This window comes from Trichoplusia ni, chromosome 8, assembly GCF_003590095.1.
Source record: "Trichoplusia ni isolate ovarian cell line Hi5 chromosome 8, tn1, whole genome shotgun sequence".
NCBI lineage: Eukaryota > Metazoa > Arthropoda > Insecta > Lepidoptera > Noctuidae > Trichoplusia > Trichoplusia ni.
In genome coordinates this window covers 10,264,271-10,289,607 of record NC_039485.1, presented here as the reverse complement: position 1 = coordinate 10,289,607, position 25,337 = coordinate 10,264,271, and the positions used below count along the sequence as shown (strand labels likewise).

The following is a 25,337-nucleotide window of genomic DNA, read 5'->3' as shown; positions in this document are numbered from 1 at the left end:
GCCGTAATATCTCCGATATATCTTCTAAAATTATTGCTATGGCGACGGCTACGTCATCTCACCTCAGTTCATTAACTTTTTGTTTTTTACAGCCGTTTCAAGTCATAAGTGAAAGGCGATTATACTCGTAAGGACTCGAATAATAACAATATTGAAGATTTGTTGATATTTTGTTTCTGTTAATACCCTTACAACGTATATCTCTTCTGACTTTTAGATGTTTTTTTATGGAAAAAGTATTTTACGAGTACGATCATAAAGACGATGACGATGAGATAGACCAAATAATATTAAAAGAAATATAGATTGGTTGTGTGGATGTAGAAAAAAATGTTATACAGATGATTTATTTCTTGAATTTAATATTTAGGTATACAAAATCAAAAATACTGAGGAAGTAATTCAACGACTTTAATTTCAAATCATTTCCAAAACCGCTTCCACCTCCCACTTTACACGTACACTGGTAAGTAAAAAATCTGAACGATAAATCTTTATTGCCGTGTTGTTTGTCCCGCATTATTTGTGACGTCGAGCAATTTTCGTTTTCTTTGACGACATCATTTTCCGGAGTCAGGAGTAATTGCTCGTATGTGACTGCCAGTAATAAAAACATGTTTTACGCTACATTTTTTTGCGAACAATAAAGAAATAAAAATTGACAGGGTGTGGAGAAAAGCATTTTTCGTGTAAGGTGTGTTTGGAAAAAAATATTAATTGCTTGTCGATATAAGGTAAAACAGAAATGGATTTTTTTTCAAAAAACTCGCTTCTTGTTGTAGCCAATCACTAACAGTCACAGATACAAAATACTAGAAGTAAAAGTAAGAAATGAATTAATAAGGAAATTGAAATAGTTCACGTTCTATTTACTAACATATTTTAAGAAGACAACAGCTGTAAAAAGTGTATCCTATTAAACTAAATATAAATAGTTACATTGTGGCCTTACTTAACTAACCATTGAAAAAAAATCTGTGACAATGAGACTTGGGTGTATCTATCTAACACCAAAATCTCATTCATACAAAAAAATACACGAAAATAAACAAAACAATCCTACAATCTGACTTAAATAAAAAACATATTATTACCACGAACCGTTAATGAAAGCCGCGCGAATTGACACGGTTGTAATTAGAAAAGTTGAATCCGACCGGCGTTTGTAAAAATGCCATCTCCTGGCTTGGGCGATAGGAAATTTTTTAATTGGATACACAATACTGCGGCAAGTTTATCCTACGGTGTTATCAATGTAATTTCTAAACGAGATATACCTTTTTGTCACGTGACAATATGGCTTTGTAAAGTGTTCTTGTTGGTAATTAGTGGTATATTTAAAAATTTTAGCATTAGGCATTAGTATTTTTGTTTTTTCCGCAAAGACCTGTTATAATGATTTTTTAATTAAGGGTTTAAGGTTTTTCTTCTCGTGATACAACATGATAGTCAAACAGACAAAGAATCAACTTAGATAACTAAGTAGCTACAAAAAGAAAAATATACATTATTTACAAAGCGTCAAAAAAGACATCCTCATCCCTGCCAAAGTCGGGAAACGTGCCCAGAAGGCTGGCTGCATTGCCACGTTGTATGGCAATGCTAATTCTTTGGGCAAAATATAGACCAGCCTTCTGATCACGTGTAGAGTCGACCAAACGCTTTGCGAGTTCTTTATAAAGAACTGGTGCACCTGGTCCCCATGTCCCGAACGTTTCGACCCCAAACGGCTCAAAAATATTTTTGAGCCGTTTTCTTTTTATATTGATATAGTTTTAAAAATGTTAATATTAGTTTAGTTTAATTTATTTAAAAATGTATATTTATATCAATAATCGTAATTGTAATCGTAAAAAGTCCTTCCAAAAATTACGAAATGACTTGCAAACTCCCGAAATAACCCATCAATAACTTCGAACAGTCGAATCGAACTTACAAAGAAATTTCATATAAATCGTTTTCGTTCTCCGCAGTAAGTAGCAGTCCAAAATCTGTTCAAATTGGATAGGTAACAAGTTGGATGTGCTGGTGTAATGAACGGAATACCGTACATACCAGAGTGCGAAGACACTGCAGGTGGGAGTCGCCTTTTATTGGATTTCTCCACTTCAACGGGAGCTTTTGAAGAACGCTATATTGAGTTTTTCGGAGTCACAGCGAAAATAGTTCGGGAGGTAACTAAGATTTTTTGGAGTTTTACGAAATGTCGATGCCGTTTTGTTGGGTTTTTGAGGGTCGAATTTCGGGATACATTTCCGTCCGTTCGTTATTCGTTTTGTTGTGTGTGTGCTTTCTTTTGTATTCCACAGTTTGTCTAAAAAACTACTACAAAATTCTAGATAATTTACAATGTCAACCATGAAATATTTTACGATGAACAATAGCGTCGAAAACAAACCTGAAGAACGACCTATTCTCAAAGCACTCATTATTTGATAACAGAACTCGGCGAAGGATAACACAGTCGACATTCCTGTCTACAGCCGGAACTGTAATTGGGTCCTTGATAGTGGCAGTATTTTTCTGAAGACTGCTTAATTTGTGTCAACCAAAACGGTTTCTGATGAGATAAGGTGTAAAAACGAGGTAAAACGATTTTTGATGACGTGATAGGACCCCATAATAGGAGTTAGGTCGAATTTATTGCTAAGTTAGCTGTATTTCGTCTCAGTGGCTTGAGATTATGGATTAAATACGATTTTGATGACGCTTTGTTTATCTATAAATTATTGAACATGCTATAAAGGGCTTTTATTAAACTTAATTAGGTACGCTAAAACCTTACTACGAGTAGATATCTAACGTTTGGGTTAATTATGACAGAAAATTTAAATAGGTTCGTATTTTTTTATCCTTAGCTAAGAAACTACTTTACAAGTATTTCACAGGTTTTCAAATCATTTTGTCTGCGACGTTCTCAGTTCTATGTTGTTTATTTTGATACCTTCTGGTTGTGTGCTCATACCTTAGCAGATGTCCCCAGACTATTCGACGCAGACGAGAGACATTTTTAAATCGGGGATTTAAGAAAGCATGATAATTTGTCTGGGAAATAGTGGAAATTGAAAATTACGTACCTATTTCAGTTTTCCCGTTAACAAATTACGTAGGAACAAAAAATAAATTAAGGTTAAGTTACGATTTCGTGCTTATGCAGACCCTCAGTTTTACGAGTCCGATAAGCTCTAAACCCATTTTCTGTATTTTCATTTCATCTTTCAAGTCTCTATTGCCAAATTCCAAAAGTATAATTTTGCATGTATTAAACTTCTTACTACACATAAAACATTGATATTCAATCTGAGAAATAGACAACGCATTGTTGTACGTCTGTTCCTAACGTCGAACGCATTTAATCACAGTTTAATCTAGCAGATTGCGGCAAGACTCGCTTTATTCTTGTTCGACTTTCACACCTTGAAGATAATTTATTAAGTTTCGAACTTCTGTTCTCCCTGTTGCTTTGTGTTTTGTAATTTCCTTGTACAGTGTGTTATCGACGTTTTTAGTTTGAGAACCTGTATCATGAACTTTTGAAGTATTGCGTTTTCTTTGGGGATACGCCGATACGAGGTGCGCCGATGTTCCGATTCCACAATAGCCAGTACAGTTGTCAGAAGATTTTTTTCTTGTGGGGTTTCACAAATCGAAACCAAAGATTAAAAACATTTTTAGTATAGATTCGAAGATCACACATAATAATATGCTTGTTATAGGCAAGGATTGAATGTTGCGGACAGTGGGTTTGGGGGTCGTCGGTTGTGCTGTCTGTGCAAATAGATGAGACTAGCTTCGTCTCATTTTAAACAAAACAATGTAAAATTGAAATAGTAAGGTTTGATATTAAATTGGTACAACTCAGTTAAATGAAACCTCATTAAGTTTGTTTAGTCTAACGAAAACAGTTTAAGACCCGTCTCGATTTTCGAGACACTTGAGTAGGTAAATACTTCATTAAAATCTATTAAATGTTGAATAGTTCTACAATAATTGTAGAAGAGAAAATATACGAGTTCTCTTTTAACAAGTATTATTTTTTATAGTAGTAGTTAGTAATATTGAGAATTTATTTTTCATACATTTTCAAAAACCTTGTTAAACGTCTTTTTATTGTGAAGGGCTAGAGTGTTTCGATAGCTGTTGAGACGAGTCTAGAATAAACATCGGTTAGCGTGATTTATGTCTAGACTAAACAAGCATTGTGCAAGCAATATAGCATGTACGTACATACCTATACGTAGTTAACATTAAACATAGTACATAAAACATTATACATAGTATACGATATATGAGATCGATTATAATAGATAAAATTATAAAAAAAAGATTATATGGCTTTGGTATTTAGACTAAAGATAGTCTGAAAAATAAAATAAATACAAATGTTTTCCACGTAGCCCTACATAATTATCGATTATTAAAATGGCTGGTCTTTGAAATGTAGCACACTCGTTGCTTATTTAATCAAGTGTACAACCAGTAATTTCACAAAAATAAAACTTTTGTGATCACATTTCGCACGATCAATTTAATTTAATAATTTATTGTTTAGTAACTTATATCATTTCAATCGATATTCATCATTTTTATAACTTTAAGGATTATCTAGTTTCCACGTTTTTCAGTTCCATCGCTAAACTAAAAGTGTACTAAAATAAACGCCATTTTTCTTAGTTCCGTCACCGAGTTAAAATTGCTGTTTTACCAGACAAAGTTGTACGCAAAAGTTAGTTTCGTAAAACAATAGACGGGAACCTTCGTAGCCAACAATCAGCGCATAATATATTCAAATTACGGTACGTACAAGAGAAAAAATACACATTTCCCTTGATTTTTCGTGGCTAATCCAGTTCGTTACATTCAAGATAATTTGACAGAAGGAATCTGCCCGTGTACTATGAACATATTACATTCTAAAACTGTTGGCAAAATACAAGCAAGACTTTCGACAGCACGGATAGCCGTGTGGTACAGGTCACGCCAAGCTGTACGTGTGTGTGATCCATGAAAGCTTGTTCTGATTTGGGTGTCTATTTGCATGTGAATTTAATGTTTGTGAGTTCCCCGCGAAACAATAATTGTTTTCGAGGGAGACGTTTGAATGACTACAAATCAAAAAATATTGAGCCAAACACAGATACAGGGACAGCTATTTCACGGTAAAAATACTCAACAAAATAATTTCATCAAGTTCGAAGTTATGAGGAAATTATCATAAAAAAACGGGACAACATGAGACCCTCATCCTTTTTGAAGTTGATTAAAATATAAGAGAAAACGCGGCTTAACACTGCACGTAGCGGCATCTTATTCTCACAATGGTAATAGTCTAGTTTGATGAGTTCATGGTACGGGGGCTGAAGGGAAATCCTTCAGTTAAACTAAATTGCCAGGTCGTCAGTTACGAAGGATGTAGAGAATATGGGGCTCTGGCTTGTTCCAAGTAAAATATAATTCGGTCTTCAGATGGTTTGGTAAGCTAGCTTTAAAATTTCGTGGATCTTTCTTGCAATTTCTTGTAAGTAAGTCGCAGTTTGGAATAAAATTTAAATTAATAGCCTGCGTTTTTGTATAAACTTACATGTCAAGAAGACTACAAATACTTATAGACGTATTATGATATTCGCAATACACATCATACAAACGTATACATACTCATGTAATTATTTTGTTCTGATAAATACGTTAAGAAAAAAGGCACAGAAAAGAGGTTGAATTGTATTAAAGTTCAGCGTTCTCATCGTTACAAGATTCGCTTATATTCTGCCAAAGTAACAATCTATAAACACAAAACAGCATTCAAACAATCCAGACACTAAAGCTTTGTCGACCAGGGGTACAAAACCTTTCAAAACAGACGCAGCCATACAGTCAAATCAAAGTACAGCAGTGTTGAACACAATTAAACATGGAAACCTACACAATTGTTGGCTACCCCTGTCTGCTATCGACGCAGCCGGAACGCACAATGCACTCAAAATTTACATACAGATACTATGTTGTCCGTTATTGTATAGACGTCGATATTATGAAGAGGGAATTTGCAGTACTGGAATAGATTTAACTTTGTGGATTGCAGTGCAGATACCAAGTTGGAGTGGACGTGGCTGGATGTACCTAGTTATATTGTAATAGTGTCTACTGCAATCAATGTTGGCGAACTATTACTACGCTGGTTATGACTGGAATTTAAAACTAGTTTCTATATTGTCCTGCATCTAAGGTTTTGAAGTCGAATCATCCTATTTATGAAACTTATGCTATTTAGGCTTCAGGTGTGATGGATTTAAAAAAAAAATGTTATTAAATGTAGACAGATTGGAGTTTTTAATCACGACGGTTTTTACGAGAATTTATTGATGTCTTTGGTACTAAGTGTGGAGCAATAAATGAAGGTAGAAGAATTTTGTTTTATCAAAACTGTAATGGTAATTTCTTTTGATGTCCTTTTCTTTTAGTTACCACGTGGACGATGCTATTATAATCATTTTTTTCAAAACGCATTTTTTTTAGGTTAACGCATTGCTCACTATATCAATTTTGAATATTTAGACGGTGACTAAAATCCACAATGTCTATGTAGCAGTGACATATTTCTATTCATTATAAACAACAAATACTATTATCATCATAACTTAAATTTTATTCATGAACAAAGAGATAGCTCGCATCTCGTTTTCCCGTATTCTAACTACGTTTATTTTAGGTCTTAAAAGCGTGTTTCTTTAGTCCCTTGAAGTACTAGCAGAAGGAAAACGATTATACCGCATAAACTAGAATATTCTAGACTTGTGTACGTTTTCACCACAAAAGGACAGGTCCGTTTCACAGTTGTACGTCATAAATTGCACGGACTTCTAAGTTGTTGTAGCGTTCTAGTTTTAAGCTTAAGCGACAAAATTTTGTTAAACTGTTTAATTAAATATGGAAGAAAATACTAAGTTATTGGAAAATTCTTCTTCTTCTTCTTCAAAAGGATGCTTATTTGACTTCCTCAACCCAGGGCAAGACGATACGTCTTAGTAAGACTGGTTGTCTGACTGGGATGGAACCCACTATCCAAAACGGATCACCTCGTGGTATAGGTATTACCTCATCCACGGACCTACAGATTAAAATCTCACAATATATTAAGAAAAAAAAAACAAAATGCTGGTATGAAAATATATTATACTTTTTTTTTAATTTGCATGTAGAAAATTTACAAATTTTCGGCTATGTTTACCTATGTCAGAGTGATAATTTTTAAATGACAGTCGGAAGTTAAAACAACGTTAAAAAAAACTACATATTTTTTGAGAAATCGCTTGAAGCTTATTCTTGAAACCAGTTGTCAAGTTTCATAGCAGTCAGTGTAGAGGTGAATACAGTAATTTAATAGTCCCCGAAAAGATGAGTACTTGTCGACTCCACGCCAGCTTTCGTCTCGACTGCGTCTAACGTTTTCCTATGTCATTAGTTGGAATACTTCATGAATGCAAGGAGCTATTTCTGTTTTATTTTGATACTTGCCAGTTTTTGATTTGTTAGTAATAGTTAGGTGTGGAATATTTCTTTATATTACTTTCTTATTTAGGGCGTAGTCTGGTTCATGTGGTTCCAGAGCAGGTAAGATAAAAATACCTACAACTCATTATACGAGCGGTATTTCTTCATAAATTGTAAACCTATTTATATTCAGTCTCTTTTTAAGAGAACCTAAAATATTTCGGACAAAACAACTGAAATATATATGATTAACCCCTGTTTACAGTTGACCACCTTCAATCTACATCTCTATGAAACATATTAACGGGGTCATCCAACCGTGGCACTACACCCTCATTTACGAGGCGAGTAATATCAAACAGGTTACCATACATTGCTGGCAATGATACACCCATGAAATACCTAAGCAATGACGCTCCGCAATGTATTGCAATGTTCTATATTTTCCGCCACCAAATGAGGTTCTACTACAGTAACCAATATCCAATCAAAGCTAAGTATCCCAAATATCCAAAGACCATATCAAAGCGTGGCAAAATTGGTCGAACCTGAACTAACAGGCCTTCGCTAAAACTAATAAGCAAACACATTCAAATTCAGCGACGTCCCTATTCTGTAAACGCCAAACCACTTTCGTACGGTTGAACGACTTAACGCCAATCACGGCTTAGCGACACCCAATACAGGATGGCGGGAGGATTAATTGAATATATTTGCATTTCATCCCGGTAACATTTCCATTTGTTTCGTATTAACCGATCGACGCACGAATAAGTAATAAGGATGCCGAAATTTAATTGTGTTGTGTTGTAATTGATGGGGAAAGATCATGTGTATGCTGGATCATAGTTGGAGTTCAGTCAACAGCCAGTCATAACTAGATTTGATGTGATACTTATTGAAGTATAAGTTCCCTTTTGGCAGGGGGTCGTGGAAGTGATGAATGGTACTTGTTTTTCAAAAAAATAGCCCGCGGAGAATAATACCATCTCGTTTCAAAACCCGATACCTACGGTTAAATGAGGTTTTTGAGTTTTGTTTTTAGCCTCATTTTCTAATATATAAAATTCCCGTGTCACGATGTTAGTTAGTTATTTCATAGGCGTATTCTTCGCCGGGACAGCTAGTTTTATATAAGAGAAAACTTCAACTTAATTGAAAGTTATAAGATTCGTGTTGTAAGTATGATTGAATGAAATAATAACTTAGATTATTGTTTGAGAAATTAACAAATATATCAAAAATACTAACTTTAACATATCAGAAAACAATCTCTTCCTGACAAATATTCCAATAATTCAAATTGTAATTACAACAATTCTGGTATTTTGATTTATTTATTTAAACTTTTACGTAAAAATGTGGTACATAATGCGGAATAAATGCCTAATGTTTTTCAATTTGGAAATAATTAGAAAAATGTATAGTTATTATACGGCCAACCATGAAATTCAATTTGAACAGGACAAGCTTACGAAAACGCTTCCAGAATACGCTCATGACATTTTTCTACGAAATTTTAGCTTGAAGCTTAGCAAGAGAAGTAAAGCTTGTAATATACTTCACGTTCACTATACATCACCCCCGTTACTCACACGTGTGACGTAAATTGTTTGTTCATTTGTTTAGTGTGACGACACGTCTCCGTTAAGGGGCAGTTCCGTTGCGACCATCGCGTGCGTCCAACACGCGGTAGATATGACAGTAGTTAATCCGAGTATGAGAATGTGTAATGATGTGCCCGAAGGCAGCAACATGCCTGAGTTGAAGTAAGACATTACTCGTATGAATGAAATGAAATAATTTATTCGGCTAATAGGATAGACTTAATCTGTTTTACATGCCATTTTATAGCTAGCTTGAGTCGAAATTTCCTAGCTGGCTACCCAGAGAAGAAGCGTCGAAACAAAGTCATGGGTGTATTACTATCTCTGTCTCACACGCCGTGCATGCATACTTTGATCTCTTTCTGAAAATATTAACCGAAAACAGTGGACCCATCTCAAAAGTTTTATGATAAAAAATCAAAAAGATACTCAAAATATTGACACACCAGACAAATCGTGCGTGTCTGGGATTGGTCGCATTGATCAAAAATGCACCTTAACACTGACTGTTTAACGAACTTTCAAAAGAGAAGCGTGGCAGTGAATACATTATTAGTTTTAATACTGAAAGCTTCTGAATGTTTGACTTAGTTATTATGTGTATATCAGCGCTGCTGCACTATGGAGAGTTACTAAACTATGGACTGCTGAATTGACAGATATGGATAGTGAAACTACTTAGTAAAATATTTGCGGTACTAACCCAACTAAATGTCGTTGTCCCTTGAAAAATCGCAAGGTTATTACGAATTAAAAACATTTCTTTACAAAAAAAAAAAGTGACTCAGCATTCTCTAAAATCGTAACAAATTTTCAAAACAAAAGATGAATGAAGACTAGTACATAAAAATATAAGCTATTTTTTTCCGTGGTAAACTACAACAGAAACGAAAAATCGCAAGGTATTAAGAATTACTCACATTTTCTTTAAAAATAAAGAGATAGTGACTCCGCATTCTGTAAAATCGTAAGAACAGGTCAATACAAAAAAATAAACTACTTCATAAAAATCCAAGTTATGTTTTTTCAGTGGTTAAAAATATAACAGAAACGAAAGAATGGAATCGTGATTATGAATATATTAGTTTAAGTTCCCCTAGTTAACGCATTCTGAACTTCATTATGTAAAAGTTTACAAAGCTTTTTATTAAAATTCAAATGAACCAGTTAAGTTTTTAACGGACTACCGTCTTTGGATTTATGAACTACCGACACGCTTTTTTTTTAAATTTATAGCACAGCGGGACTTCTATGAACTCTTAAATAAAGATTGTACCGTTGTGGAAAAGAGATGCCACTACGTTTAATGTATTGTTGCCTCTTGCTCTCTCAATATACTTAGTTACGCTTTATGATTTAAGAGTATTGGAATACACAGGTATTGGTTTAATTCTAGCTTGTTCCTAATGGCTCTGTTTTTTTTTATTTTCAGTAATATTTATTATAAATATTTTTAAGGAAATATTTCGGCGTCAAATTATTAATAGAAGGTCTATAAATAATCCCACGAAAATGTGTTAATAGTCATATAAGTCTATTAGTAAGACACATAAAAGATGTAGGCAAATAATCCAATCATATAACACATACATGAAGATATCATATTTGAGAACTTACCCACAAATCATGCCAAAATACCTTCCACCAAAACAATAGCTATTACAAAAGCACTCATCAAAATGAATACATTAAATTAAAACGCTTCGTCGAAACAATGGAAAGAACAAAACATCTGCAAAGAGTAAGAAAGTGCTCATTAAGAGTTCTAGTAAATAAACAAAAGATAAATTACTGCACGGGCGACAAAATATTAAAAAAAGCATGCAGATTTATGTCGTGACTTGCCTTGTGGCCACGAGTATAGCGGTTTCAGATATACGTATCACTTTTACTCCAGCTTTGAAGTTATATAGCAATATTTAAAATTAAAATATAAAAGTATAAAGCAATATTTGTGTACCAGATCATAATATGGAAAATTTCACTGTTAGCATAGCCACATTTTACGTAAAAAGGATATTTCAAATTTCTGAATTTCCTTTTTAGAAACGAATAATTCTTATTAATATTTTATATTTTAAATCTTTAATACCCGGTATTTTAGTAGCCCAACCTTGAAAGCGTAGAGCGAGCTAGTGTCAGTTACACAGGAAAAAATAATGTTGAGAAAAACTGAGATAAGATGGTGAAGTGAAAATTTAAGCTAGTCTCTAAATACTGACAACTTTAAGTTAGACATTTTTAAAGTAAGTAAGTTTAGCGAAGCAATGATTATATAGATACTAAAACGACAACATTTTTAAGAAGTCATTTTTTATTCATATTAAAAATTAATTCCATTTTCGAGGTAAGGAGACTTAAAGCCTTAAAATAAATTACAAAAATAAAACCGATTTAATATGAAGCTGACTCTAAACAATAAGTCTGGCAGAGACGCGCAGTCCCGAGGGACAGGTATTACGGGACACAAAGACGTATTGACATATCCTAATAGTTGTAATCCTCAAAACAAAATAGAGAAAGTCCAGGAAATCTTTCAAAAATTCAATGAAATACGTAGCAAATGAACTCGTAACTATATTAAATTTAGAGAAAAATACTTATAAAACATTGAAAATTAAGAAGTATGATTTTCATTTTTTCTGGAAAGGTGATGCTTCAAAACGTCCTTTTTTATTGATTTATTTCTTGCAGTACAAATAACAGAGCGGAAAGAAAATTCAATTCAAAAACTATTCTTTTCGCTCTGATCTTTTCGTTAAAATTTTAAGTCCATCGACAATTTATCGAAAATTCGTAGCTCGAATTTATTTTACATACATTATTATTTGACATTTAAGCGACTAAATTAGCTCTTACAATTGTGAAAATGTCACTCTCCCATGAGGCTGTAGTAGGTACCTATTTACCAAAAAATGAAGTACACAGCGGTAACATGGCTTGATCATAAAACAATTACCTGCACGTCATAGGAAAACAAAAGAGGAACGAAAAAAAGGAAACTTCGTATTTATTAAAACATCATTACCCTCCCGAACCCTCTATTAGTCGAGATTTCATTTAGTGGCGTATCCCCTAAATCGTTTAAGTTAAACCGGGGATTTTCCCCGAGGTGGGGCATTTAAGGTGCATTCGCTATACTAATTGAAAAGAGGGGAAATATTATTGATTGCCCACCTTTTTTTGAGGGCAAATTTCGGGATATTGTTCTTGAGTTTGTTTGTGTACTTTTATTGGGGACGTGAATGGAGCAATTATTTTTTGAGAAGTTGTTACGGGTGCTTTGGGCGATGTTTTAAATGACATGTCCGTAAAACAACTAAAGAACATATTTCTGTCCTTTTTTTGGTGATATAAAAATATTATGACATAAATGATCTTATATTAAAACTAAAGTCAATAACAATAAATCAATTCTGCCAGAAAAAAAAACAATCCAAGCGAAAAAAATACAACACAAAAAATCACAGCCACCTAAATCACCAATTACCACCATCGTCAACACGCAACCCTTATCTCGTCTAATTTATCTTGCCTTATAAACAAATCGCTTCAGAAACTAGCAAACAAGGAAGGTGTGACAAAAACAACAGAATTTACATAATTAATCCGGGGACGTGACACGATGTAAGAGGATTACGTTGAACCAAATTGGATGTGGCCACTCTATTACACGTCATACAGTTTTACCCAGAGGTTTTACCTGGATTTTTGCACGAGATTATTATTAAAAAGGGCTCCGATATAATTGTTTCGCAATTGGATTTGTCGTTGGATTTGGTGGTGAATGGTTACTATGGTTAGGTGCAAATGTAGAGTTTTATTTTTAAATGTAGCTCTAGGATTTTGGGATGACAAATTCAGCATTTTTTGATGGGAAAATCTGAAAGAAATTACTTTTTGTTTCTGGCGTGTGGATAGAGTGCGAAAGAAAACTAAATGTCTAGTATATTAATCATTGGTCTGCCTTTGAAAATTCATCTTCCAATAAAAGCTAATAAATAGCTAATGATTTGCTTTAAATTACTGTTGCCGGGAAAAATACTATTTTCATTGACAAAAAATGATCACTGGATATCACTCTACCTTCCAAAGGGTTGGAAATGTCTGGATATGAAAGCTGGCATTTTATTTTGAGTCAATCGAAAAATGATTTACCTCCAAACCTGCCTCATAACTTTACAAATTCATATGTCCAAATCGATTCGGCGATTTCTTTTTATATTCGTCTTCCTCCTCATATTTCACGAACAAGAGAAATTTTATTGAAAATGACAGAACAATGAGTTATTTCTTGGTAACTTTATCTTACATTTGCTTCTGTTTATGGCGTTTTGTTGGTGTAATATTCTTTTGTTAATTCATAGTAAACAAATTCATTTCTTAGGTTTACAGTTGACATAAAAACTACTTTTACTGCTTTGATTGCGGAAACCAATCCCTCATAGTAACCAACAAGAAACTACCAATTAAAAATTAAATTAATATATAAATTGGCTTTGCAACTCTACATTTATATTATTTCAAAAATACGTCTGAAAAGAGAAGGAAAGAGCATTAATTTAGCATATTAGCATAGCATAGCATAAATACGATAGCATACATTATGACACTTATAATTAAAAAAAACTCAAAACGACTTTTAAAGACAATCTCTTCAGCATCCTTTACTTCCAAAATTTCGTACAATAAGATATATTTTGTATAAGTAAGGGCAGACGAGCCCTTATAAGCCGATTACCTTGCCATTCGGCCTTCCAATTTGCCAGGCAAATCCTCACACCTATGGCACAATGGGAGTCTTAGAGGAGAATATTACACTGAAACGACACCAGTTTTGTATGGCTGTGGTCCTTTTTAAGGATATTTGGTGGTACTCGTTCTTGTAGAGCGTTTGTAGAGATACTGTTTATGTATAGGCAAAGTAGTGAAGCGTGTAATTATTTGTGAAGTGGTTATTCTAATCAGTCTTACAAAAGACTCCCTGACGCATATTTTGATGCGGTGATATAATGTAGATTACTGTAGAGTGTAATGTAGATAAAGAAACGTAATATAACCTAGGAATTGTTACTAATAATATAGTTTTATGTTTTCTATTTATATAAAATTTATTAATGGGCCATGTTGCCTGAAAATAAAATTGATTGATTGATTGATAACCGCTAATCTATAAACTTAAAATAAACCGGCTGCTTATAGCACCAACTAATAGGTGCCTATACTTCTTCGAGGGAGCTCTTAAATGATCAATAAGTTACTGTAACTAAACTGAAATTTGGAACAAAAGTTCGTAAGACTCCGTGGCGCAACGGTAGCGCGTCTGACTCCAGATCAGAAGGTTGCGTGTTCAAATCACGTCGGGGTCATCATTGGGCTTGCGATAGTTTTTACATATTTATTTGTTTTTATGTTTAATAAGGTTTGTAAAAATGTGTTGAAAATTGTTACTTAAATTTTCGTTCTACTTAATTTCACAAAATCATTTAATACTACAGATAATATTAGTATTTTTGTATATATTTATTGTGTGTGTGTTGATAAATGGCAAAAAAGTCGGATTCTAAACAATACAACACACAACTAGACAATAATAAAACTATAGCTAATTTCTAATTGTTGTAGAGTATCCTATCCTATCTTATCGAGTGTTAATTTACAAAAAATTAACACGAACAGTAAAATTACTAATATTATAAATGCGAAAGTAACTCTGTCTGTCTGTCTGTTACGCTTTCACGTCTAAACCATTGAACTGATTTGAATGAAATTTGGTACAGAGATAGAGTTGACCTTGAGAAAGAACATAGGATAGTTTTTATACCGGACTTTTGAAGAGTTCTCTTATAACCGACATCGACGCGATTCTCACAACAATCAAAGTTGACAGTATAGATACAATTAAACAGCGTAAGTACTTAGTATTAGCTAAAGGTACGATAGTATTATCATCGTCATTTTCACATACAAAAACCCTTTATAAATCAATAAAGGAACAAAAAAGGAATAACCAAATGCGTTCATCAACCGTGGTTGGCAAATTTAAATTCTTTATTTGCGAATTATGAATTTACAAAAAGGTGTAATAATAGTAAATGGTATCACCATATTCTGCCTTTCAGCATGCAAATGTACATAGGTTTATAAATAAAAGTGTCCGCGTATATCCTATGACCTATGTTAGGATTAGGATGTCCAATTGTCGAGAATATCAGCGATTGATATTTGATAATGTGATGTGTTCGTTTATGCTTTGAGTTTCCTTTTAGAAAGCTTAAAATCGAGTTACATGCAACTCGATTTTAAGCTTTCTAAGCTAAGGAAAAATCCACAATCTTGAGACAGATGCAAATATATTTTTTGCGTCTTAACAAGATCTAATAAAATGACTAAGCTACTAATAAAAAAAGAATGCATCGCTCTACCATCGACTGATGAACCATTAGTTTATTTTTGGCTGTTTACCTAAAACAAATAATAAATGAAGAAAAACCTCAGTTAAATTAGTGTGTTACGTTTAATAAGCTTATCCTAAAAGATTTTGGCCGTAACGTCTAGTCACAAGACACTAGCTAAGATCATGAAACTTCTTTTGGGAATCATTTAAGAAAAAGAAGCATAAATATGTTAAAATAAAAAAGCTAAGATATACTTAACTTCCAAAAAACTAAGTTTATCTTCTAATCAAAGATTAAGAACATAAAACAAAAAGAATATTTGACCCCGACGTGATTTGAACACGCAACCTTCTGATCTGGAGTCAGACGCGCTACCGTTGCGCCACGGAGTCGTATGCAAGTTCGACAAATTTACAGACAGATTATCACAAATATAAGACGATTGGGTAGCTGATAAGCTATTGTTATCAAATTAACAAAGTGTTTAATTGGCACACGTGTTGGTAGTCAATGAGATATGAATGCATAACACAAGTACACGATACAAGTCTACGGATTAAATCAAGATATTGGATATTATTTTAGACGACAAAAATTATAATTATACTTCCTATCCTTTTTGATTTCGATTATGTAAGACTTTTTTTTGTAATAATAACGATCGAAGATAAAATGTTATGATCATATAATTTTTATTCTATGGGCGTATAAGACACGCTCAATAAGTGTGTCAATAACAAAAAAATGACAATAAGTAAAACTCAATTGTTTTTTTTTTACCTATTTGTACGAAACCCCCCGTGTCCAGAATCCGACTGGCACTCAACTTGGTTATCAAATAGACCGGAGTTCTATTTAAATTTAACTTTCATCGGGAGAAACAATTCTTTTTTGAATATTTCTCAATTGTCAATGCTCTCAGTCAGCCATAATAAGAGTTAATTTTTCATATAAAAATCTCTTTAGCTGGACAAGATTTGTGCAGGAAGAAAACACAAAATTTTTGGATTAGACTAAAATACCTAATATAACTTGCTTCAATAAATTGTGAAAAATGATATCATTGTAAGTTGATCTCTACTATTACGATACTATTGAACCATCACTAACTCTCCGAATCACCCTTAATTCTCCATCCGCACTAACTTCACAACTTAATTTACCAGCTAAAGCTAAAACGGTTACCTAATTTAGTCAGTTCAAAGCACTACTGAATTACTTCGTGTGGTATGTACCAACCTACATCATACATATAACTTCGTATATGGTCTGTAGTGTACGAGGTTTCCGCAGTTATGTTAATTACATAATATTTGGAACTAAATTAACTGAAGCAAATGCGTGGCAGCTAATTAGAGATCTCACAACGCGTATTTCTGACTTTAATTACGCGATCACTATGATTTCTGTCAAGGGAAATTTGGTTCTAAGATCCATAAAATATGGTTGGGTTTCGCTTGATGGTGAAACGCAGGTTGATTTCGCGTTATTTAAATTGGTGCACTTGTTTCGCGTTACTGTTTGTGATGTTATTGAATTATATTTTATCCGGTATTTTCCACGGGATTCGCTCAGGCGCTGATTGAGAGGAATTATTAATATCGCCAGAGACAGTCTGTTAATGATAGTTGAAACATTAATACGAAATGGATATGTTAATTTAAACTTGAAACAAAATACACGAAAAAGTTTGCTCTACGTAAATATACCATAGTATACTGCATACACCTAGATACAGGATTTTCCTCGAAGTTGTAGGTCCAGTATCGAGATACACAGAGCGGTTTCATAAATATAGTAATCTAGGAAGACTGGTAACAGCTTAGCTGACGGCTATAAAGCATTTTAACTTTCAACAAACTCTTGAAGCGTATGTAGACACTACTCCACTAAATGAAGAGGCGATCACGCATCGATACATAACCGAGAAGCATCGAGTATCGATCGGAATCGAATATTACCGATAACAGCACTCGAATCGAGTGGCGTCGAGCCGAGTAAGTACAGTTTGGTTTTAAGATCGAAAATATTAGTTGTTTACTTATTTAGCACAAACAGTACAGTGGAATTGGAAAATGAATGAAAATGTGCAACATGATGCATGGTGCCCCAGTAGAGAAACCTCATTCTTGTTTGGAAACACTCGCTTGTTTCCGAAGAAGGAATGTCGAACAGCGATAGAGTTCCGGTAAGAGAGTATTCCCTAAAGAGAGAATTTTCTCCAGAAAAGGAGTTCCCGAGGTAGTAGACACTAGAGTATTCCTAATAGAGATAGAGTTCTCGATTAACAATATTCACAACGTGGAGATTGTTCTCAATAGGAAGAGAATTCCGGAATGGGATTGTTTCGTATATTAGAGTCTTTCTAACTGGGATTAGGCTAAGAAGAGGGATTCGAGGGATGGGTTCTGCTGACTGGGAGAGAAGAAGAAAAAAGCGTCCCAAATTGGTAAGAGTTTTCCGAACGAAAGTGTTTCTTAAGAAAAAGAGGGTAGAGTCCCTGTGAAAGAACGAACTCTACAGAAGCGTAAAAATAGAATTATCTGTTTTTAGCTTTGTAGAACAAGATTATTTTTATATTTTCTAGCAACACTTTAGTCGATGGTTTATAGCTAGTATATCTATTACGGTACGCAACAGCGAATTTGTTCAAAAACGACATACTAAAGTTATTGCTCTGTGCCAGTAGTGTAATAAAATTGATATATGTATGCGTAAATCAATGGTGAGCTGTTTTATGTATAATATGTTGCAGCAATTTTGGAAATTCGTTACTCCGGGAAACATGTTGAAATATCTATATTGGCCTACTGTGCGGCGTACTTATTTTTATTTTGTGATGAACCTAACATTATCTGCGAAGTAAAAGTACATCTTTCTTGAACTTAAAAATTAATGGGTTTTTCGACAGGAACACATAACATTTTAGGAAACACTGCTTAAAAATAAAAATAATAGACTGACGGAATGATGGACGAAAATAAAAAGTCTGATAGGAAATTAAAAAGAGTAACAGATGTGAGATTCTGAAAATTAAGATAAATAAATATACTAAATTTTTTTATCATAATTCCATCTGCATTAATATAACCGCACATACATCTCTTGCCCACTAAATACCTGGTAAATTAATTCTCTAACAGACCATGAAACGACTGCATCCAATAAATTAAGGGCCCGACACGATTTAGTACCTACTGGCCTCTAAATTAGATGCCTAATGACACATGATTGAAATTAGCGACATGGCTTGACATGGAAATATAATTGGAGTTAAGTGTTGATTACGTGATAAGAGGAGGCTGGGAGACTGATTTTGGACAACGTCATAGATACTGTTTTACTTAAATTATAAACTCAAGTGTATCTAACTCGTAAACGTATGTCGTGACTAGGGTGGAGAGATCCTTTGCATTTGCAAAGGAACGTAACTGAAGTATATTTTTTTTCCTAATTGGTGAAGGTGATCGCTCTGATCGGAATGTCACACTACTGTCTAGTTTGTGAGTTTGATGACCAGATCACCAATTAATTGGTTAATGTCCCAAATTTTTCTAATAAAATTCCGAAAAGAACAGCACTTGCAGGCTTAAGATATACAAGTAGAACGGAATGCGTCTTGAATTTCATTTTTCCGGCTTAATTTAGAACGCCTTTCAGATTGACACATAAACGCTGCCGTTAAGTTTCTAATATTCCATTCAGAATTTTCCGTGAATTATCATAACTACAAAAAAAAAGTACCGCAATTTTTATTCAACCCCTAAAATCACAACTCGAAAAAACCTCATTCCCAATATTTTCATAATTCCCACTAGTTACTTGTACAAGTTACGAGACGCCCGCGGCTCCGCTTGAATATTCATGCGGTTGTCAGTCATAACAAGGGTTGAATTCTGACTGCGATCGACTCGAGTCAACAACGCTGTGAACTGTATTCAACCTTATACAGCTATGCTTTGTATAGGTACGTAAATATCGAGTGCTGAGTTTGCAGTTGTTTTTGGAAAATTTACTACGAACAGTTAAAATGCAAGATTGTAAAACCTCGCTAATGTAGTCCAGCTATTATTCAGTTGTGTTTCCTTTTTTAGGTTAGGCTTTAAAAACTGTGAAGAAGAGTACTTATATTATGGTAAGTTATATTTTTACTTAGGTTCCACTTTAGGTATGTCCATCTGGCTCTCCGTTCTGCATCTTCGTTCTGTTGTACTTTTACGATGATGTTTTCTGTTGCTGCTGGTAACATAATGAAAATAAACATTGAGGTTAGGCAATGCATGAAACTTTTATAAATGTGATGGGTGATCAATATAAGTTGATTTAGTGTACCAGTGGGTCCTGTGCTCAGGCACAAGAAATCAGTTAGTCACTGAAATCAGTCCCTTTCCGCTTGTGTCGGATTGCCGTCCCATCGGGCTATGAAAGTCAGGGTACAGAAAGAGCACCTGTGTTGGCACACGGTTGTGCAATGTAATATATCCCGCGCAGCTGGCTGGTGTCTTGAGGTACTATCTGCTTTGACTGAAAATCGGTCAGGAAAATTATGATTATAAAGTTGTTTATTTATTAAGTTTTGTCTTTTAAGGTGTAAGTCTTCCACGGTATAATAAATAAATAAGTAAAAAAAAATCTGTTTCTCCTGGCTTTTTTGACTGAACTAAAACAGTGACGCATCTTTTCAGAAGTGAATAATTATAACAAATTATAATTATAACAATTTGAAGGATCAGATACATTTTATTCCAAAAGAAATGAATACAAAAGCTTTGAGTCATAAGGTTAATAATATTTATACAAACAGCACTTGGAAGCAATTCAAATCCTTACAAACAGTTGCATAAAACTACAAAAGTGTATACCGTAGGGCTACCAGGACATTAAAAGATTTTTAAATTCCTGAGATTTGTACTCAATGGTCTGCCTAGTATTAGGCATTTTTTGTACATTTAAGGTAAAGCCAAAGGTATAATTCTGTATTTATGTAGAAAGACTCTATTTTATTTATAATGATATGAAAGTTAATAATTTATTCTGCAATAACGATAAATGTTATCTTCTTTACCTACATGGCAATCACGATGATTTAAACGATTACGGTGACTTTGTTTGAAAATCGTCGTAATAGCGCTTATATTGGCAAAGCTCGAGGACGTCTTTTTAGCTGAACAAACGCAAGAAATCCGCAATCTAATCAGCAAGTACATTGTCCACACAAGGATACGCTTTAAATCATAACAAAGCAAAATATGTAATTTATTAAAAAAAACAAGGCGTATTGAATAGACATCTGTATTTTGTTAAAATTTTCATTTAAATTTTGAGAATAAAACGTCATTTAGTATGAAACGTCCGAATTCTACGGTTGGTTCAAGTCTACGGGATTATGCCAGGATATTCGTGGACAGCAGCTGCATACAACGATCACCAATCCGTTGTTAAGCATAGTGACTGCGGCAGTACTCGGTAGGGTTGTATCTTATTGATAGCTATCGAATTTACTAATATCGGATAGTGTAGACATTTTGGTTTGGATGTACACGAGTGACATTTTACAGTTAATTGACAAAAATACTCCAATTTTTACCTTTTGTTATTAGGCTGAATTAAATTCAGTCCATTGATTGATTACTGATATAAGCTAGAGTTTGATAATCTTGCATATAACAAAATAAATAATGAAATTACCAGGAAACATTGAACAATAAATACTTCTGACAAAACAGGTCCTCCGGTTCAAATTAAATATAATAAAATTAGTGGCAACCCTATCGCGCTGCAAGCAAAGCCGGAAATACGCGGCTCACTTTACGATTATTACTTCCTTTGCGCTCTCACTGTGACACTAGTGGGTACTGAACGCTTGTTTTATTGTTTATTATTCTTTCAATGGTACTGAACAAAAGATCATACACAAATAAGGGGTTGCAGGGGATGAATAAATTAGGTTGAGTGTTTATCTTTGTAGAATGGGGATGAATCGATGTTTCTTGAGATTTTGTTTTTTTTTCTCAAGGACTGGTTTTCAATTTGTCCTCTTTATTGTTGTAAGTGAGATTTATGTATGTTCGATGTGTTTTTAATTAGCTCTATGATGTACAATTTCCACCAGCTTTTATAAAGCAGCTTTCTTTTACGTTTAACTTTGTACCATATGGTATTACAGGTATCCCCAAATGTATTTGTTGTACGACAAATAATTCTTTTTAATTACTTTCTCCTTTTCCCAAATTAAATACGGACCAAAATTAAGGATTACCAAAAATACACCTCAGATAACTTGAAGACGAAATAGAAACAAAGAATCCCGTTTTCCAAGTTAATCCCGGACACAAAGTCCCGGAGATTAGAGCAATACGTGCACGACTCTCGGTAATCACGAACAAAGTGTGCCCTACAAACAAGTCAATCTTAAACCGGGTTTGCATAGATTAGCACACCACTCGCTTTCAGAACACATTTTGGTGTGTCCCAAATTTACATTTCCAGCGACTCTTTATACTGCAGTATTGTTTGAGATTTTGTACATAATATACTAGCCGTCCTCCATCGACTGTTAGGCGAACTACGTACCGTCTAACAGTCGATGCTCACGGTACAAAATATTAAGGGTTGACAACCCTTATTTCTCCAGAAAAATAGAGTCTCCGATTCTCAGACCTACTGAATACGCATATAAATTTTGGTAAAATTCGGTAAAGCCGTTTCGAAGGAGTACGGTAATTAACATCGTGACACGGGAATTTTATATATATTAGAAGATGTATATGTATATACAGGGTGTAAGGAACACCGCGACTTTTCCGTGGGACCTGAGTTCTAGACATGATTCCAGACCCCCCTGCGTTGGAATTTTTCATCGGTCTTTTCATGAAAATTGCATTTTTTTTTCGCGTTTTTTTAATTTTATGTGTCATAAAATCATTTTTCCTACGTATTTCAATAATATTTTCATAACGAAAGTAATTATTAAGCCGTTTTCACGAAAAAAGGCAATGTAAATGAAACACTAAAAACTGCTCCCGATCAGCTGATTCGTAAAGGTACTCGTCGGTCATCGCTCTCTCGCAAATCTAACCGAAAGTGACGTCAAAACCGAACCAATACATGAGCGTCAACCGTAAGAGATAGCGCAACTATTGCGCGCGCACTCGCACTCATTATTCGTAATCCTGCCTACTATTCCTTTAAAAAAAGCCGCGCGCTTTGTAGGCACCGCTAGCCGCCTTTGTCGACACCGCCAGCGCGCCGACAAACACCTACAGCGGTATCGGCGAGTGACGTACCTGTGACACTGGATAAAATAGTACATCGATTTTTGTTACACGGGTTCCATGTTATAAAATAAAAAATCACTTTCTCAGCGTTTATCAACTTATCGTACTACGAAATTTATTAAAACCTTTTATTATTAACAGTTTGTTATTGTTTAGAATTCTGTAGTTCTAAAACATGTTGTTTTAGAATAATGTTGTGTTATAAACAATAATTTATTTTTTCTAAAATTAAACTCTGTTTTGTTACTAATATCCATCATCTACTAATGAAATTCCTGCCTAAAAATTTTTATCATTTTTTTTCCTACGAACTGCTGAATAATTATTCCAGTCACATAAAACAATTATGTTCTTACTCAAAAGTACATTTTGTGATTAATCAATTTTAAAGGTTTAAGTTAAGTACTTTATTGTCAAGAATAATTTTACGATATTCACTTCGACCTCATGTAATTTATCGATAAAGAATCATAGGTACCTAGGTCCAACACTACTCAAAGGTAAAACCGAAAGTTCGGCTTTTTTCAAAATAGTACCTATTTTTACTCAGTTTGTTCCTTACGCTAATCGAATGTGCATGTGCAATCGGGTAATTCGCGGACTAATTATCGTGTAGGCAGACAATTTTATTGTGTTAAGTGATATAAGTGCGTGTGTTGTGTGTGTATTATTTAAATTACGATCCTAGTAGCTCGATAGGTTATTTTACCGCCCGGGAGAATGGCAACATGCTAATGTGTTATGGCGAAGCACGTGGCAATGCAAGTCTCGCGATGAACATTTACTGGACGCGGTACTTTTTGCCCTGGGTTCAGCAGCAAATTTTTCGCCGCGCCAAAATTTGTGTGCACGTAGATGGCGGACATTTCGAACCTTATCTGGTTAGAAGTGAGCGAGATTAAGGTAAGAGTAGGTTTGATTTAATAATACACAAGACACAGATTGAAGTCAGAATAGTGTAAATTGATTGGTATTTTTTTTGTGATTGTTTTTCGTTACATCACAACATTTTTATAAAATGCGCGCGCGTTTCGAATGTTTCGATCGTGTCGCCGAGTGTCGCCCTCCTACCACATTACAGTTCGTGTAAGTACGTACGCTGAGCGTAAGGATCGCGCGGTAACCAATTCATTGCGTGCTCAAAAATGACTAAATCTATAAATATTAATCTCCGACGGTAGCGACTTCTTAAATATTAATTAACACGTTATTTTAAAGTCATTATGCGACTTTGGTGGTACGGTGTTCCTTACACCCTGTATAATAGGTCCAGCCGTTTTTATAGTTCAAATTGCATTTTCATCGGTTTTAAAGCTTCTGTAAAAATTTCAGCCTGCTAGTTTGTCGTGAAGTGCCTAAAAATTTAGTTGCAAAAATCCAAACGGAACTTTTCAAACAAGAAAAGTGAACGTGGCAAAATAATCACTTGGCATTTCAATCGGGAATGAACTATTCATATTAGTCAGTTAGTATCCGCTCTGTCCCACTACTTAAGCCACATACATATGTCACACACTTCAGTCGTCGGCCGACGAACGGCAATCTGCATGATACGCAGACACTGCTATAAAAATGGTAATGCACTCCACATTGGCTGTAGAGGTAACAGGTCGCTTGGATTTAACAAAGTCTAAAGCCTACATGTGTTTTAAATATTCTGATTGCTTTGTGTGGAAGTTAAGTTAAAATATTAACTACTTGAGTCTAGGAATAAATATGTATTAACTGACCCGGTAGACGGTTTTGGCATATTATATTTTTTTATTTACGGAATTTTCTGAGTGGAAAAAAAACATTGTTTCTCACATTAGTTTACACCACAAAATATGCGTGCAAACAGAATTCAAACTATAAAGGTAGTTAACATAAATCGGCTAAGATAAGTACTGTATGACTCTGAAATAGTTTAAATTTATGTTAAGACCAGGCACCAAACTTTTAAATTTCCCTTCGAATCAGGTCAAGAATAAAAAAAAGCTTTGTTTTTAAATAAGGCATTAACAAAATTCATAAAAGATTTGAACCCCAATCGTCTCCCAGCAAAAAGCTCAAAAACTCAAGCCAAATACAGAAACAATTGGGTCACACAATTACAACATCCACTAGTTAGCTTGTAAACATAAGTTATGTCGAACACCACTAATAAACGGCAATGGAGCGTACATAAATTTTGTTGAAGCAATAAATAATGGAAAATTGCCCACCCGTGTCACGGACTATCAAATTGTTGGCGGTGCCAGGGTTAAAGGCACGGGGAGAGAATTTGAGCTGTCTAATGCAACATCGCGATATACTCAGATATAATAGGATTAATGTTTAAAAATAAGAACGAATTGGCTTAAGAAAAACAGATCGGCTGGCTAACAAAAAATACAAGTTGGAGGGCAGGGTACCCAAATATTTATTTTTAATAGTATTTTTTCATTTAAAAATACATCTTCGTGAATGAATGAATGAATACTGCCTGTTGATGAACGGATACACGGACGAACAATGATGCTTCAGTAATAGGGTTTCGTTTTTACGATTTGGGCATGAAATCCTAAAAAGATGATGGTCATTTTAAA

The 25,337-nt window shown here is 34.2% G+C and overlaps 2 non-coding genes across 2 annotated transcripts; one reads left to right on the top strand and one right to left on the bottom strand.

Moving 5' to 3' along the window:
• The first annotated feature begins 14,392 nt into the window (after positions 1 to 14,392).
• On the top strand, positions 14,393 to 14,464 carry Trnaw-cca. The gene has a single exon. It is a non-coding gene; the product is annotated as a tRNA-Trp (tRNA).
• A 1,349-nt stretch (positions 14,465 to 15,813) lies between these two features.
• Trnaw-cca lies at positions 15,814 to 15,885 on the bottom strand. Its single transcript has one exon. It is a non-coding gene; the product is annotated as a tRNA-Trp (tRNA).
• Positions 15,886 to 25,337: the final 9,452 nt, after the last annotated feature.